General features: G+C 35.9%; 1 protein-coding gene across 5 annotated transcripts in view; it reads left to right on the forward strand.

Moving 5' to 3' along the window:
* The window catches only part of METTL21A (methyltransferase like 21A), a 98,060-nt gene that overhangs the window by 27,656 nt on the left and 55,227 nt on the right, over positions 1-15,177 (forward strand). The window lies entirely within an intron of this gene.

The following is a 15,177-nucleotide window of genomic DNA, read 5'->3' on the forward strand; positions in this document are numbered from 1 at the left end:
ATTTTTACAGTATGATCACATTCCTCCCCATCCCACTCATTTTTCTTTTTGATTCATTATCTCAGTTCCTTCATTCTTTTCCTAATTTGTTGTTTAGGCCATTTTTATAGTCTTTCCTCAGCCTTTTGAAGATACCTGGGCCTTCCTCAAAACAGGTCCTAAAATGTGTAGTGGAGTCCTCACCTGTGACAAGCAGAGAAAAGGATGAAAAGAAAGAAAAAGAAGGAAGAGGGAAGGAGAAAGCAAGGGAGAAAAGAAAAAAAGGAAGAGAGGGGGGAGTTTGACTTGTGGTGAGCACAGTCTGATGGCTTGGGTCTGGAGTTAGGAAGACCTCTGTTCAAAAACAACTTCAGATACTTACTATTTGTGTGTCCCTAGGCAAATCACTGAATCTCTTTTTGCTTTAATTCACTGGAGAAGAAAATGGCAAACCACTCCACTATCTTTGCTAAGAAAGCACCACAGACAGTATAATTGACAGGGTCTTAAAGAATTGTACACGACTGAACAACAAGGCACAATCTAAGGGTAGTTGACTATGCGGTTCTTATTTTTATCTCATGACTAACATGTGGATCTCTCACTAACTTTCTTTAAATTAGTTTTCATATCCACTGTTTTTCTTTGTTTTATGAGGCAATACTGCTCATAGTTTTCCATCCTATTTCTCCATAAGATTTTATAATGACTTTGTATTCTAAACTGCTATTGTCTTTGGCTGCCATTTCTTACTTCAGTTGGCAAGTAAGGCAAGTGTTGGTTACTTTTAATGTTGTTGTCTTTTGCTTCTCTTCTGCCAAATTTTCCTTCAATTCAGTATTTTTGTATTCCACATCTGTTATTTGCTCATAACTTCTACTTTTTCAGAAAAATTCTCTACCATATGTTCAATTTTCCAACTCTGCTGATTGTTTTTACTTGTGCATTGAAAGCTTTATTATCAGATCTAAATTCATTTCTAGTTTCTACTTTTATGAATTTTATTTTACTTCTGAACCATTCTGGAATTTTTTGCAATTGTTCTTTTTACCGTCTGGATTTTTGAATCCATAGGATTATATCTTTTATTAGCGAATATTTATTCACTTTTCTTCATTTTATAATACTTGTTCAACATGCTTTTTATTTCTCTTTGAGGCTTTATTCATTTCCCTGCTTTCTCTTCCTTCCCCCTCCCCCCCCCCATCTCTGTTTTCAGGACACCACCTATTGGTTTATGTTTGTAAATTAAGCTTTTATTCATGTTTTCTCTTGATAATCTGTGTTTCTACTATCTCCTTATATTTCCTGTAATACCCTATGCATTCTTTTTCCTCCACTCATTCATAGGCTGGGTGGACTGTTGGGTGGGCTTCTACCTCTTCTCACTGGGAAACAGGAATCTCAGCTAGATCCGAAGGAATCCTTAAAGGAGAGAAATAGCCCTTGCTTAGCTTCCAGCCACCTTTCTCTTCGGCTCTACTTGACTCAATAATTTCAGTTCCTTCTGCTCTACCCTCTGGATCTAAGTAGCCTATATGTCAGAACATTTTCCCTTCTCTGTGCTTCTGCACAGAGAAAAAGCTGAAGAACAGGTGCTAGTCTGCATTGGTACCTTTCTTCATTAAATGTTACCTATATCAGTAAAATCAAAGGCCTTGTTTTAAAAAAAAAATATGTACCAAAGGGTGATTTTTAAGAGCATAGATTTAAAGCTGGAAGGGATCTTTGTAGCATTTTATATATGAGGAAACTGAGAGGAGAGGAGATCTAGAAAGTTGCACAGGTAATAAATAAATGACAGAGCCAGGTTTTATGATTCCAAAGTCAAGACTCCCTCCACTGAACCATTCTGCCTTTCTTAAGAACTATTCTTCTTGAAAATAAAAATAAATTTGTGGTTTTCTCTGGGGATGTCAACATCCAGATTTCTATATGTACCCTATTTTAAATGACTTTTACATCTGTTATCTCATTTACCCTTAGCACATCCCCAAAAGGAAAGGAGAGGTAGCTATTATTATCATTCTATGACAGCAAGGAAAATGAAAGTGAGGTTAAGTTGCCCAAATCACAGAGCTGAAACCAAGCTTGCAAACCCAGGCCTTCTTGATCCCATCAGAATTCTGAAGTCCTGGCTAATCTCTCATTCTGATATTGTTTCAGGACTTGTTTTCTCTCTCTTGCAATTCTCATGCTCACCACTGACTCTCTTCTCATAAATCTTGTCTTTGTTGCTCATGAAATGCATCTATATGGATTTTCACATGAACCAACTGCTTTCCAGTGCCCATATATCACTTCTTCATATGCTGATGACTCTTAGTACAAACTTCCTATATAACAATAAAATCAGCATAGCTGAAGTACTGGGACATGTAAAAATTACAGGAATAAAAGTTATAAATCTTTGAAAAGACAGAATAGAAAGATAAACACCACTTTGCTACTCTATTGGAGATGGGAAAACAACCTAACACATCATAGACATTGACATTTATTGGCATGACATAACAATAATGTAACTACTAATATGTGATAGCTTTTGTCATAGTTTGATAAAAAATTATATTACTCTCTTGCATGTTAGTCCTAGTCATTTATTGCTGCCTAAGACTATAAACTATTCTGTTATAAGCTTTTATAGACTTACAGAATTCCATAACCATAAGGAATCTTAGAGTCTGATTCCCATATTCATTGGATACTTGTAATTTATAATTAATTTCATTTACAATATGCCCACATTATAAAGTAGTAAGTTAGCTTAGTCCTAAAATCCAGAATGGTTTAAAATTGTCTACATACTGCTAGATATTCCCCAATAGTTCCCTAAAATGATTATTTTAGACTACACTTCTGCTTCACATTCTAATTTCTGTAAACTAACATTGGTGGGTTTAGGGTAAGGACAAGGATTAGCTATGTGAATACCGCATATACCTTCCAGTCATTGGTCCAGCCCTGCCAAGAAAGGCCTGGCCAAGGACATATGTGCTGAGTGAAAAGTAGGAAGTGGACAGGGTGGAGGCAGAAGGTAGGGGTAGGAATTTGAAAGTAATAGAGGGCAAAGATGAAGGCTATCAGTCAGAGTTTAGAACCTAGGGAAAGAGAGGAACTTTTAGTTTTTGAAACTTGCTCACTAAAACATTTTAAAAATTTGTACAATGTTGTTGTAAAAATAAACTTAATAATTTCCTTCACACAAATTGCCTTTAAACTCTATTTAATAGTGAAGTTATAACATATAGCAAATTTAAAGTTTCACCATGTTTCTAAAATTATATAAACTTTAAGTTAATTTTAGGGTGAAAATAAGATCAAATGAATGAGATTAAAGAGAAAAAATAAAATTTACACAGCATTACTTAGTTTTATAAACCCTCATGTTTAAATGTATCTTAATAAAATAAAAATTATATGTATTCAATATAAATCATTTAACAAAGTCTTCTCTATAGGATTAGGCGGCAAGTGTTACTCCAGATAGCCCTGGGCATGGGGTCAGTAAAATCTGAGTTTAACTGCTCTCTTTAGCACCCAATAATTATATGACACATATCTCCCTGAGGCTCAATTTCCTCACATGTAAAATAAGAATAGTTATAACACTTACCTTCCAGGGTTGTTGTGAGGATTAAATGAGATAAAATCTGTAAACTATTTTGTAAACCTTAAAGTTCTGTGTAAATTTGACCTGTTATTATTTTGGTCATCATTATCATGAGAAAGCATCAGTGTCCCCAAATAAAAAAGGAGAGATTTTTGATTAGACAGTCTCTGGACCAAGGATTCTTAGCTTTTTTGTGTGTTATGTATCTCTTTGATGGAAATCTGGTGAAGCCCTATCAACCCCTTGTCAGAATAAAATGTTTTTAAATAATGTCTTAAAACAAAATATTACAAAGGAAATCTGTTATATTGAAATACTATGATCAAGATTTAAAAAATTCATATACACCTATTTAATTCAATAAATACTCATTACGTACTCACTATGTATCAAGCACTATGCTAAGTTCTGGGCATACAAATAAGAAAAAGAAAGACAGATTTTGTCCTGAAAGAGCTTACAATTTGATGGGAGAAGCAACATGAAAACACATATATACGAAAAAAGACACATACAAAATAATTAGGAAATAATTAACAGAGGAAATGCATTAGAATTAAGAGGTATCAGTTTTACTTCCAGTAAAAGATGGGATTTTAGTTGGGACTTAAAGGAAGCCAGGGAAATCTGTAGTCAAAATGGAGGAAGGAGAATATGTCAAATGAGGGAGATAGTCAAAGAAGCTGTCCAGAGCTGAAAGATGAAATGTCATTCATTGAACAGCCTGTGTCACTGAAGAATATGCATTGGGGAATAAAGTGGAGGGAGACTGGAAGGTAGGTAGGTAGATGGGGATAATGGTGTCTATATTATGATAGGCTTTGAATGACAGAGTATTTTGTATTTAATCCTAGGAGCAATAGAGAAGTCCTGGAGTTGAGATGGAATATGTTTGGATGTACACTTTAGAAAAATCATTTTGTAAATGATTGAATGAAGGATGGATTAAGTGGCATGAGACATAAAGTGGGCCAACTGACAGTCAGACTATTGTAGTAATCTAGCAGTTATATGATGAGAACCTGTATCAGGGCGGGGGCAATGTTAAGGAAGAGGAAGGAGCATGTTGGAGAGTTGTTTCAAAAATGAAATCAATAGACCTTGTAGTGAGAGACAGTGAGGAGTCCAAAATGTCTCCTAGGTTGTGCAACTGAGGGCCTGCGAAGATGATCTTGTCATATAGAATTTCAGATGTGGAAAGAATGTAGGGAGAAAAATAATTCAATTTTGAACATATTTAATTTAAGATGTCTACTGGACATTCTTGATGGAAGGCACTATATTTTGCCTAGTGTATAGCACAGTGTTTGGCACATGGTAAATACTTAATAAATTTTTGTTAATTGATTGATTATAAACAAGACAAAGCGTTGTCAAAATGGACCAGATAATAGCTGAAATTTAACATCGGTACTCTCAGAGCCAGATGTGTCATGTGAGGCATGGCATTTAAAAAGCTGAAGTTGGGGAGGGTACCTGGACCTAAATAAATATAGATAGGAGAGTTGTTTCCTAGAGGTGATACAATTTTAAGTCTATTCAGGAATTTATTTTCAGGATTTCTCAAAGAAGGAAAGATTCTATAAAAATGGAAAAGATTAGAAATGATCTGGTGATATTACCACCAAGGGCAAACAAAATGATATCAGCAAATATTGATCCTTATTATAACTTTTCCTTCTGTATAAAGATGTTATTATAAGAAAAAATAAGATTTTTAAGAAAATCCTCTATGCTCTCAGTAAGGGTAGAATTATCTTAATTAAATATAAAGAAGGAAAGTTTTACAGACAATTTTCCCAAGCAGACTATATTTTTCTAGTTACAAAAGTGACTGAGAACATAAATAATAATTAATTTCATTCTGTGTATAATTGATTTTTAAAGAGCATTTGATTTTCCAAAAAATCCCTCAAACCAATTTGGTTCTTAAGCAAGGCATTTCCCTTTTTTTCTTTGGCTTATCTGGGTCCCCTCTTTCTACATTAAATATAAGCCCCTTGAAGGGAAGGAATGTGTTTTTGCCTTTCTCTGTATCTCCAGTTTAAGCACTTTAAGCACATAGCAAGGACTTCATTCTTGTTGACTGATTGACTGTGTCAAAGGCCAAACTTGAATTCAGGGATTTCTGAGTCCAAGACCAACTCTCTATCAATTAGGGAACACTGTACTGTTAATGTTATATTACTAAATTGTACAATTTACTTGTACTATTAAAATAGTACAAAACTTGAGGACAAACACAACTAGAGATAATTTTGTTCATGTGCTGAATAGTAACATGAATCAAGGTATAAAGCAGGATAACCTCTGTGCTTAGCTAAGTGCTCATCAGTGACATGTAAATGTTCTGTTCAGAATCCAAGCAGAAGAGTTCATTATTAATAGTAATGTTCTCCAAATGCTTCTACCAGTAACGTTGTACAAAATTGTACCAATCCTAGAAATACTACAAAGCCTACTCAGTGAAATCTAGAAATATTTAAAATGTTCCTGCTTTGACCAGAAACACTAGAAAAACAAAGAGGAAATAAAATGAATCTTACTCAATAAATCAGCAAGTATTTATTCAGCATTTAACTATATGCCAGGTTTGGTGGAAACTTAATGAACCCAAAAGAAGCCATTCCAGGAAGCATTTTTCCAGAGCTCTCCCTGGAAACTTCTGATGACTCCAAGGATGTAGTGTTATATCATCTGGGTTTTGACTTCCTGGCTCCTTCCTATCCTGTAGTAGCCCAGAAGTGAAAGAACTTGGCAATTTAGTATGACATGGAAAACCTGAGTAATGCCTTAGTCCCAAGGTGAACACTGAGTGATCTCATAATAGGTTTTGATTATATATCCTGAGTAAAGAATTTTCTCTAGTTCCTCATTTTCCTTCAAGGATTCCATAGAGAAGAAAAAAATCAATGTTTCTCCCTGGCAATTATTTATCTGTGTAATAGATTTCTAAGAAACAATACCCCCAAATAACCCCAAACACAGTTTTCCCACTCAAGACTCAAAGGGTGAAAATCCAAATCTCTATTTTAAGAGAGAGGAGGGAAAAAATGTTGCCAGGTTTTGCAACTTTTCAAATACAATTCTTTATAAAACCTTGTATCTTTCTCCGTGTTTGCAGGTGCTAAAGTTTCATGAGAATCAATAATATCGTAGCCAGGGAACTCAATTAGAGGCAGTACCAGAAGCAAGGCCCACAAAAGCTAATGGCAACAATCAAAAGAAGGCAGCTCATTGAGGACAAAGGAAGAATAGATAGTGGATAATCAGGTTGTTGGGCTGGGTCAATATAGTGAAAGAAAATTTCTTTTTTCTTTTCTTTTCTTTTCTTTCTTTCTTTCTTTTTTTTTTTGTGTGCTGAGGCAATTGGGTTTAAGTGACTTGCCCAGGGTCACACAGCTAGGAAGTGTTAAATGTCTGAGATCACATTTGTACTCAGGTCCTCCTGACTTCAGGGTTGGTGCTCTATCCACTGAGCCACCTAACTGCCCCCTCTACTAAATTTTTTTATAAGTGCCTACTAAGCTTAGCGCCTCTGTTCGAGGTGCTGGGAAATTGTGCTGTTGGGTTGTTTCAAATACATTCAATTCTCCAGGACCCCGTTTGAAAATTTAAAACCAAAACAGACTTATCTTCAAAGTACTTTTTTTTCCTGCAGTAGGGATGGGGTAAAATGACAAAAGTTAAACAATACTCGTGTGTGTGTGTGTGTGTGTGTGTGTGTGTGTGTGTGTAATTTCAGTGGAAATAAATGAGAAAATCAAGAAAGGCTTCTTGTAAGAAGTGACTGATTTGTTTTGTTTTTAAATAATCAATTAACAAACATTTATTGAGTATCTACCATGTGCCAGACACTGTGCTAACCACTAGGCTAAAAATAGTGCCTTCCGTCAAGGATGTCCAGTAGACTTATTAAACTCAATATTACACTCAATTTAAAAATAAAATTCATTATTTTTCTCCCTAAACTTTGTAGGGAGCTAGTCACTGGTCAACGATGTTGAACTCATCTAAAAGGTGATTTAGAGGAAGATGAAAGGTTCCGAAAGTATACGATCCAATTTTATTTGGGCATAATCTGTTCTTTTTAAGGGATTAGGATAGATGGATGTTTCTTTCCTTATAAGACATAATTCACTCTCATAAATAATATCAATAATATGGTAATGGAAACAAAAGTACCACAGGGTAAAAGTTTGTGAAACCTCACTCAAAGTTCGTGTACAAGTATCTAATAAGGACAGAGGACTAATATAGCCCTTCTTCACTTCATTTTTCCCTCACAGTTGCTATGTTATCTAGATCATATAATTTTAAGAGGAACTTGGCATTCATATTCAAACAGAAGACTGTCAACTCTAAAAACATCTTAATTTTCCTTTATTTCATTGCCAAGAATAAAATAGCAACCAGTCTCAAAGTGTAAGTGCTTATTATGTAAAACAAGCTACTTGGGAGAAAAATCTTTTGGGTAATGATATCTGAAATTGGGGATGGGAAAACCAGCTGTGCTTTTTTTGCCTTCATCAAATATTTTAAACCCTGCCCTACTAGTATTGCACAAGTCACATTTTTCATCATTTGTTCATTGATTTAAAATAATTTGGAGTCCTTAGGGAGCAGGGAGGCCACCAAGTCAATCATTCAATTAATTAATAAACATTAAGTACGTATCATGTGCCAGTCACTGCTAAGTGCTGGTGATACAAAAAGAGGCAAAAAGGCAACTCTTCCCCTCAAGGATCTTACAATCTAATGGCAACCAAGTTGTCCAAGGAGGGGTGAACCAGACTAGTTCTGTGATGGAAAAAGTAAAAGCTTCTGTCCCAATTAGTTATGGGAATTGGGCTCATGAGTAGTCCCCTCCCTTTTCAGTCTGAGTAAAATAGGAATACTTCTTTTAAAAATAATCATAAAATAAAATAATTCATCTACAAGTTTTTGAGGTATCATGTAGTTTTAGCATGAATAAGGACTGCAGGATAGTGATAGCAGGAGACTGAAAAGTCATAGAATCTAAGAGGTACTCCCCAGATCATCAACACTAGGAAAATGCAATAACAATCATTGATAAGAAATTACATTATTTTTGCATTTCCTCCACTGGAGCTTCATTCTCTTCTCTAGGAATCATAATCCATACATTCCTTTTCATCTGTTGAGATTTTGTCCACATCTTCCCATAAACTCTGTATGTGGGATCTGTCTAATATGCTGGAGCTTTTGAAAAAGTCTGTTAATACTATGTAGATGGCATGAAATTTACTAGCCACCCTTTACTCTTTATTTTCCTTTCCCAGTTATACATCTCTTGGATGATTTCTTTTATGCCATGTTTGCATGTAACACTTGGTAGGTAACATGCCATATTATTTCTCTTGGTGACCTGCAATTTTGATTTCTCAGAAATTATGGTATTTTATGATTCATAGTCATAAAGCATCACCAGAATACTTTTTGTTTTGTTTTGTCCCACAATTGTGATTTCATCAATGTGGAGTCTTCCCAGCATATAAACTTCCTCCAACAATGTAATTTGTCAATTTATCCATAATATATAGACTTAGTAATTTGCTTGGGCAACGGTCATTACTGACTTGCTCAGGATCACATGACCAATATGTTTCACAGATAGGACTTGAACTCAATTCTTTCTTACTCCAAAGACAGCCTTCTCTGCACTCATACTACTTGTTACCAAGAGAAAACTGATTTTAGAAAAATGGCTTTTTGTTTCAAGGTGAAGCTTCGGGTTATTAATAGTATTACATGATTTTACAAATGCAATATAGCTTATTTTCCCTTCTATTTAGTTCTAGACAAATTCATTTTTATAGGCAGTGCCTATACAAGATGTATGTGTAATCTATACACACATACATATATACACATGCACAGACACCTTTACATGTATGTGTGTGCATGTGTATATGTAGAGGAGTACAGTGGGGGGTAGCATGTATATATGTATATATTTACACATACATATATACATACTCACATATATATGCATATATTTGTGTATATGTGTGTTTATATACGTACACTAATAAATCAAGCCCGATAGGCTATCCATCAAACTGTATGTTATAGACTGAACAAAAGGCATTTTCCTTTTGAATTTTTGAATTCCTTTTGAATTGCTAGTCCAAACTCTTGTGCATGATTGTGGATCTCACTTAGAAGGTTCTAAAATATTCTGAAGCTTGGCACGAATAGGACTATGTCATTTACAAAAAGAAGTATCTATAAGCTTGTACCACCTATTAGGGACCTCTCCTTCATAAAGGACCTCCTCCAGGACAGTGGCAAATACATTTCACAAATTTAAGTCTCTTTTTTTAATTCCCTGCCTCTGTTAATAATTGCTATTTTTAAAAGAAAAAGAATTTGAGATCACATATATCTCTATTTTGCTAGGCAACACCATTTACAGCAGTGTGTCTGGATACCAAAAATAATAGGTTCTAAATAAGTTGTTTTTAACATTATGTTTTGATATACATTTTAGATGAAGTATAATTCTAGCAATGCTTCCTCTTCATTTATGCTTCTCTAGTCCTTTTGTTTTAAATGTCATTGCATGTTCAAATATGTTCCTTTTAGAATTAGTCTCCTAAGAATGCCATTATATTTAAAAAAAAAAACAACAGCAGCTAACTATTGGGTTCATGTGGTGTCTCTTGAAATGTGACACTGATTTTATGCCTTCTTTCTAAATATTTAAGGCCCAATACTTTCTCAAGGACAATGAACATTTATCTCAATTTAATACCATTATTGATGATGAAGCACTCTTTGGCTCTCTCTAATGTCATGCCCTGAACAGGTTGTATCCAGTGTCTCCAGTTGTCTCCAGATCTGCCAATATCCCTAGATATACAGATAGCCCTTGAGTACTATCTTACACTGTGATGGATTGCTGCTAGAAGCAAGTGAACATACTGATAGAACACAGACGGTTTCTTGCCCCCAAGGAATTTAGAGGAATCTTCCCAAGGACTTGACCTTGTGGCTACTTATTCCTTGAGTGTTTCCTCTAAAACTATACCTCTATAACTATGATTTTATGAGGTAGTCAAGCCCCACGTAAGATTAATGTGAGGACATATAAATTTTACCCAACATTTAACTGACTTGAGTACTCTGCTATGAGAATTCACACCTCCCCCTTGCTTGCTATGTCCACAAGCTCACCTTTCACTCAAGCCCTATGACCTCTTGCCTGGACTGTTCCAATAATGCCCCAATTCATCTCCCTGCCTTGTCTCTTCTCTTTCCAAGTCATTCTCCTCACAGCTTCCAAATCAATATTCCTGTTGACATGTATGAATTACACACAAAATCCCTAAAAATTCCTTATATCTCCAGAATAAAATTCAAAATCCAGTTTGGACTTTACAATTTGGTTTTCATCTACAACTTTATACTAATTACATATCACTCCTCTTCCTACACTCTGTTTTAGTCAAATTAGCTTGCTCCTTGCTCCCTATGCATAACATTTCACCACCAATTCTGTGCCTTTGTCCAAATGGGCTCTCTTGGCTGGGATGTACTTCTTCTTCCTTACCTCCATTATGGAGAAACCTTAGCTTCCTCCAACACAAAGCTCAGAAATCCCCCTAACCAAGGCCTTTGCTGATGTTCTCAACTATTAACTGTTGCTCGCTTGAAATTACTTTGTATTATTGTGTATATATTTTGTATTACTGTGTATATACTGTGTTTGTATTTATGCCAGTCAACAAGCATTTATTAAGCACCAATTAAGTGCCACGTATTGTGCTGAGCACTGGGAATAGAGAGAAAGGCAATAGAGCCCTGTTCTCAAGAATCTCACAGTTCGATGAGTCAGACAATATGCAAGTGTGCACCCACAAGTTATGTGCAGGATAAATTGGGGGAGGGGGAAATTAAGGGAAAGCACTAGAATTAAGAAAGATCAGAAAAGATGTCTTGTCAAAGATGGTACTTAGCTGATACTTGAAGGAAACCAGAGAAGCCAGGAGGAAGAGAAGGAAAATGTTCCAGGGATAGACAACAGCCAGTGAAAATGTAGGTGGAGTGTCTTGTATGAGGAACAGAAAAGAGGCCAGCATCGCTGTATCACAGAGTATAGGGAGGAGTGGCAATGTAAAAAGACTGAAAGGTAGAGAGGAATGAGATGGCAAAGGGCTTTGATTGCCAGTTCTCTATATTTGATCCTGGAGGTTTTAGGGATCCACTGAAATTTATTGTGTTGGTGTGTGTGAGAGAGAGAAAGAGGAAGAGAGACAGACACAGAGAGAAAGACAGAGAGAGAGAGGGGAAGGGAGGGAGGAAGAGAGAGAGAAGAGAGAGAGAGAGAGAGAGAGAGAGAGAGAGAGAGAGAGAAAATATAGAGACAGAGAGAGAGACAAAGAGAAAGACAGAAACAGAGACAGAGACAGAAAAACAGAGAGAGAGAGACACAGACACAGACACAGACAGAGACAGAGATACAGAGAGACACAGAGACAGACACAGAGAGAGAGAGAGAGAGAGGGACAGAGAGACAGAGACAGAGACAGACAGAGAGACAGAAACAGAGAGAGAGAAAAAAGAGGAAGAGAGAGACAGAGAGAGAGGCAGAGAGAGAGAAGAAAGAGGAAGAGAGACAAAGAGACAGAGAGAGAGGCAGAGACAGAGAGAGAAAGAGAGAGAGACAGAGAGAGAGACACACACAGAGAGAGAGAGAGGCAGAGAGAGAGAAGAAAGAGGAAGAGAGACAAAGAGACAGAGAGAGACAAAGAGAGAGAGAGAGACAAAGAGAGAAGAAAGAGGGAGAGAGACAAAGAGAGACAGAGAAAGACAGACAGAGAAAGAGAGAGAGAGAGAGAGAGAGAGAGAGAGAGAGAGAGAGAGGAGAGACACAGAGAGAAAGAGACAGACAGAAGCAGAGACAGAGGGTCAGAAGGATCACTTTGACAGCTGAATGGAGGACAGATTAGAATGGATAGAGATTTTAGGCAGAAAGACCAACCAGCAAGCTACTTCAACAGTCCAGACATGAGATGATAGGTCCTGTACCAGCATGGAGGCAATACTAAAAGAGAGAAAATGGAAGTTATTAGAGATGTTGTAAAGGTAAAAGCTACAGACTGTGGCACAAAATTGGATATGATGACGTGTTGAGAGAGAGTGAGGAGTCAAAGATGACACCCCAATTGAAAGTCTAGGTGACTGGGAGGATAGTGAAGCCCACAACAATAACATGGAAGTTAGGAAAAAGGGAAGATTTGAGTGGAAAGATAATGAATTTGGTTTGGACATTTGGAACTTATGCTGCCTGGGGGATGTTTAGAATGAGATGTCTGATTTGTAGTTGCAGATGCCAGTGTAGAGATTAGGAGAGATGTTAGAGCTGAGTGAGTAGAACTGGGATCATCATCAAGATCTTGATCAGCATCAAGATAATTAAATCATAGGAGCAGAGAAGGGAAAACCCAGGATAGGCTTTACAGGACCCTTTAACACATATGACCTGGACAAAGATCCAGCAAAGGTGCATTCTACTACTCAGATGGGAAGAGAAACAAGAGAGAGTAATGTTACCTAAAGAGAAGAGGGCATCTAGGAGCAGAGAGAAGGATTGAAAAAAAAGGCCATTAGGTTTCACAATTAAAAGATCATTGGTCATTTTGAACAGAGCTGTTTCTGTTGAATGATAAAGTCAGATGCAGACTTTAAACAGTAAAGAAGAGAGTGAGAAGAGAAGTGGAGAACTGATGAAATGGGATAGCATTTTCTCTTCTTACCCCAAAGGCAAGAAACTAGTACATGATGGGATAAAATGTGCTGTGTAAGGTGCCCACTTCCAGTCCTTATGTTCAGAAGACAATATCATAGAATAGAAGAACCTGGAGCCCAAGGAGATACAAGCTGGGATTCCAATTTCCACACTTAGCAGCTCTTATTAAATCTCTTGAAACTTCATCTTTCATCTTTTCATCTTTATTCATCTGTCATTATCTTTCTAAGATCAAGATCTTGGAAGTTGCTCCTTTAGAGCTGAAGAACTATCTACCTTCAATTCTGGTCATGAAGACAGTGTGGTTCAGTAGAAAAAACCCTGACTCTGTAGCTAAAAAATCTGTACCTGGATTCAAATCACATCTCTGACAAGTCCCTAGAACTCTCCAATTCTTCATTCTTTTGTGTGCAAAATTATGTGGTTGGATTGGATGGCTTTTGACATCTCTTCCAACAACAGATAAAAGATCATCTCCCCTAGAATATAACTTCCTTTAGGGAAAGAACTTATTTATTTTGGTTTTTGTTTATCAAGTACCTAGAAAACTGTCTTGCACATTTTAGATATAATAAATGTGTATTGAATTCTTGAAACATTTTCTTTTCTTTTTTTCTTTTTATTTATTTGTTTTGTTGATACATTTTCAAAAAATACCTAGAATTTATAGAAAAGGAGAGTGAATAGCCTCACATTTACATGGAATGTCAACAACATGATATAATAACAGCATCAAAACCTTACACTGGGACACTAATACATTGTTGGTGGAACTCTGAACGGATCCAGCTATTCTGGAGAGCAATTTGGAACTATGTTCAAAAAATTATCAAATTACATATTCTTTGACCTAGCAGTGTTTCTATTGGGCCTATATCCCAAAGAAATCTGAAAGGAAACTGATGGGATGCCCAGCAGTTAGAGAATGGCTGAATAAGTTATGGTATATAAATATTATAGCATATAATTGTTCTATAAGAAATTGTCAGAAGGGATGATTTCACAGAGGCCTGGAGAGACTTACATGAACTGATGCTAAGGAGATAATTGTATACAACAAAATCAATATTATACAATGACCAGTTTTGATAAACGTGACTCTTTCCAACAATGAGATAACTGATGCCAGTTCCAATGATCTTGTGACAAAGAGAGCCATCTATACCCAGAGTGAGGACTGGGAACTAAATGTGGATCACAACATAACATTCTTACTCTTTTTCTTTATGCTAGCTTTCATTTTGTTTTCTTACTCATTTACTTTCCTTTTTGATCTGATTTTTGTTGTGCAGCAAGACAATTGTATAAATATGTTTACACATATTGGATTTAACATGTATAACATATTGGATTGCTTGCCATCTAGGGGAGGGAATGGGAGGAAAAGAGGGAACATCTGAAACAAAAGGCTATGCAAGGGTCAATGTTGAAAAATTATCTGAGCATATGTTTTGAAAATAAAAAACTTTAAAAAGAAAAAAAAATTTAAAAACAACAAAACCTTACCCTGGAAACTTTCCTGAAGTAATTTTAAAGCTATAATTTTATTTTTAAAAAATCTTTTAATAGTATTTTATTTTCCCAAATATACATGCAAAGATAGTTTTCAGCACTCACCTTTGCAAAACCTTATATTCCAAATTTTCCTTCCCCTCTTTCCTTTCCCCCACTCCCCAAGACATAAGTTAAATATGATAAGCTATAATTTTAATGTGTTAGTAAACATGATTTTAAAATATGTGCCTCTCCAATTATTGGTGGCTTAGAAATATATCAGAATACCATAAGCTAATGTAGCACTTACCTTGCC

The sequence above is a fragment of the Sarcophilus harrisii genome, chromosome 3 (genome assembly GCF_902635505.1).
Source record: "Sarcophilus harrisii chromosome 3, mSarHar1.11, whole genome shotgun sequence".
Classification (NCBI taxonomy): domain Eukaryota; kingdom Metazoa; phylum Chordata; class Mammalia; order Dasyuromorphia; family Dasyuridae; genus Sarcophilus; species Sarcophilus harrisii.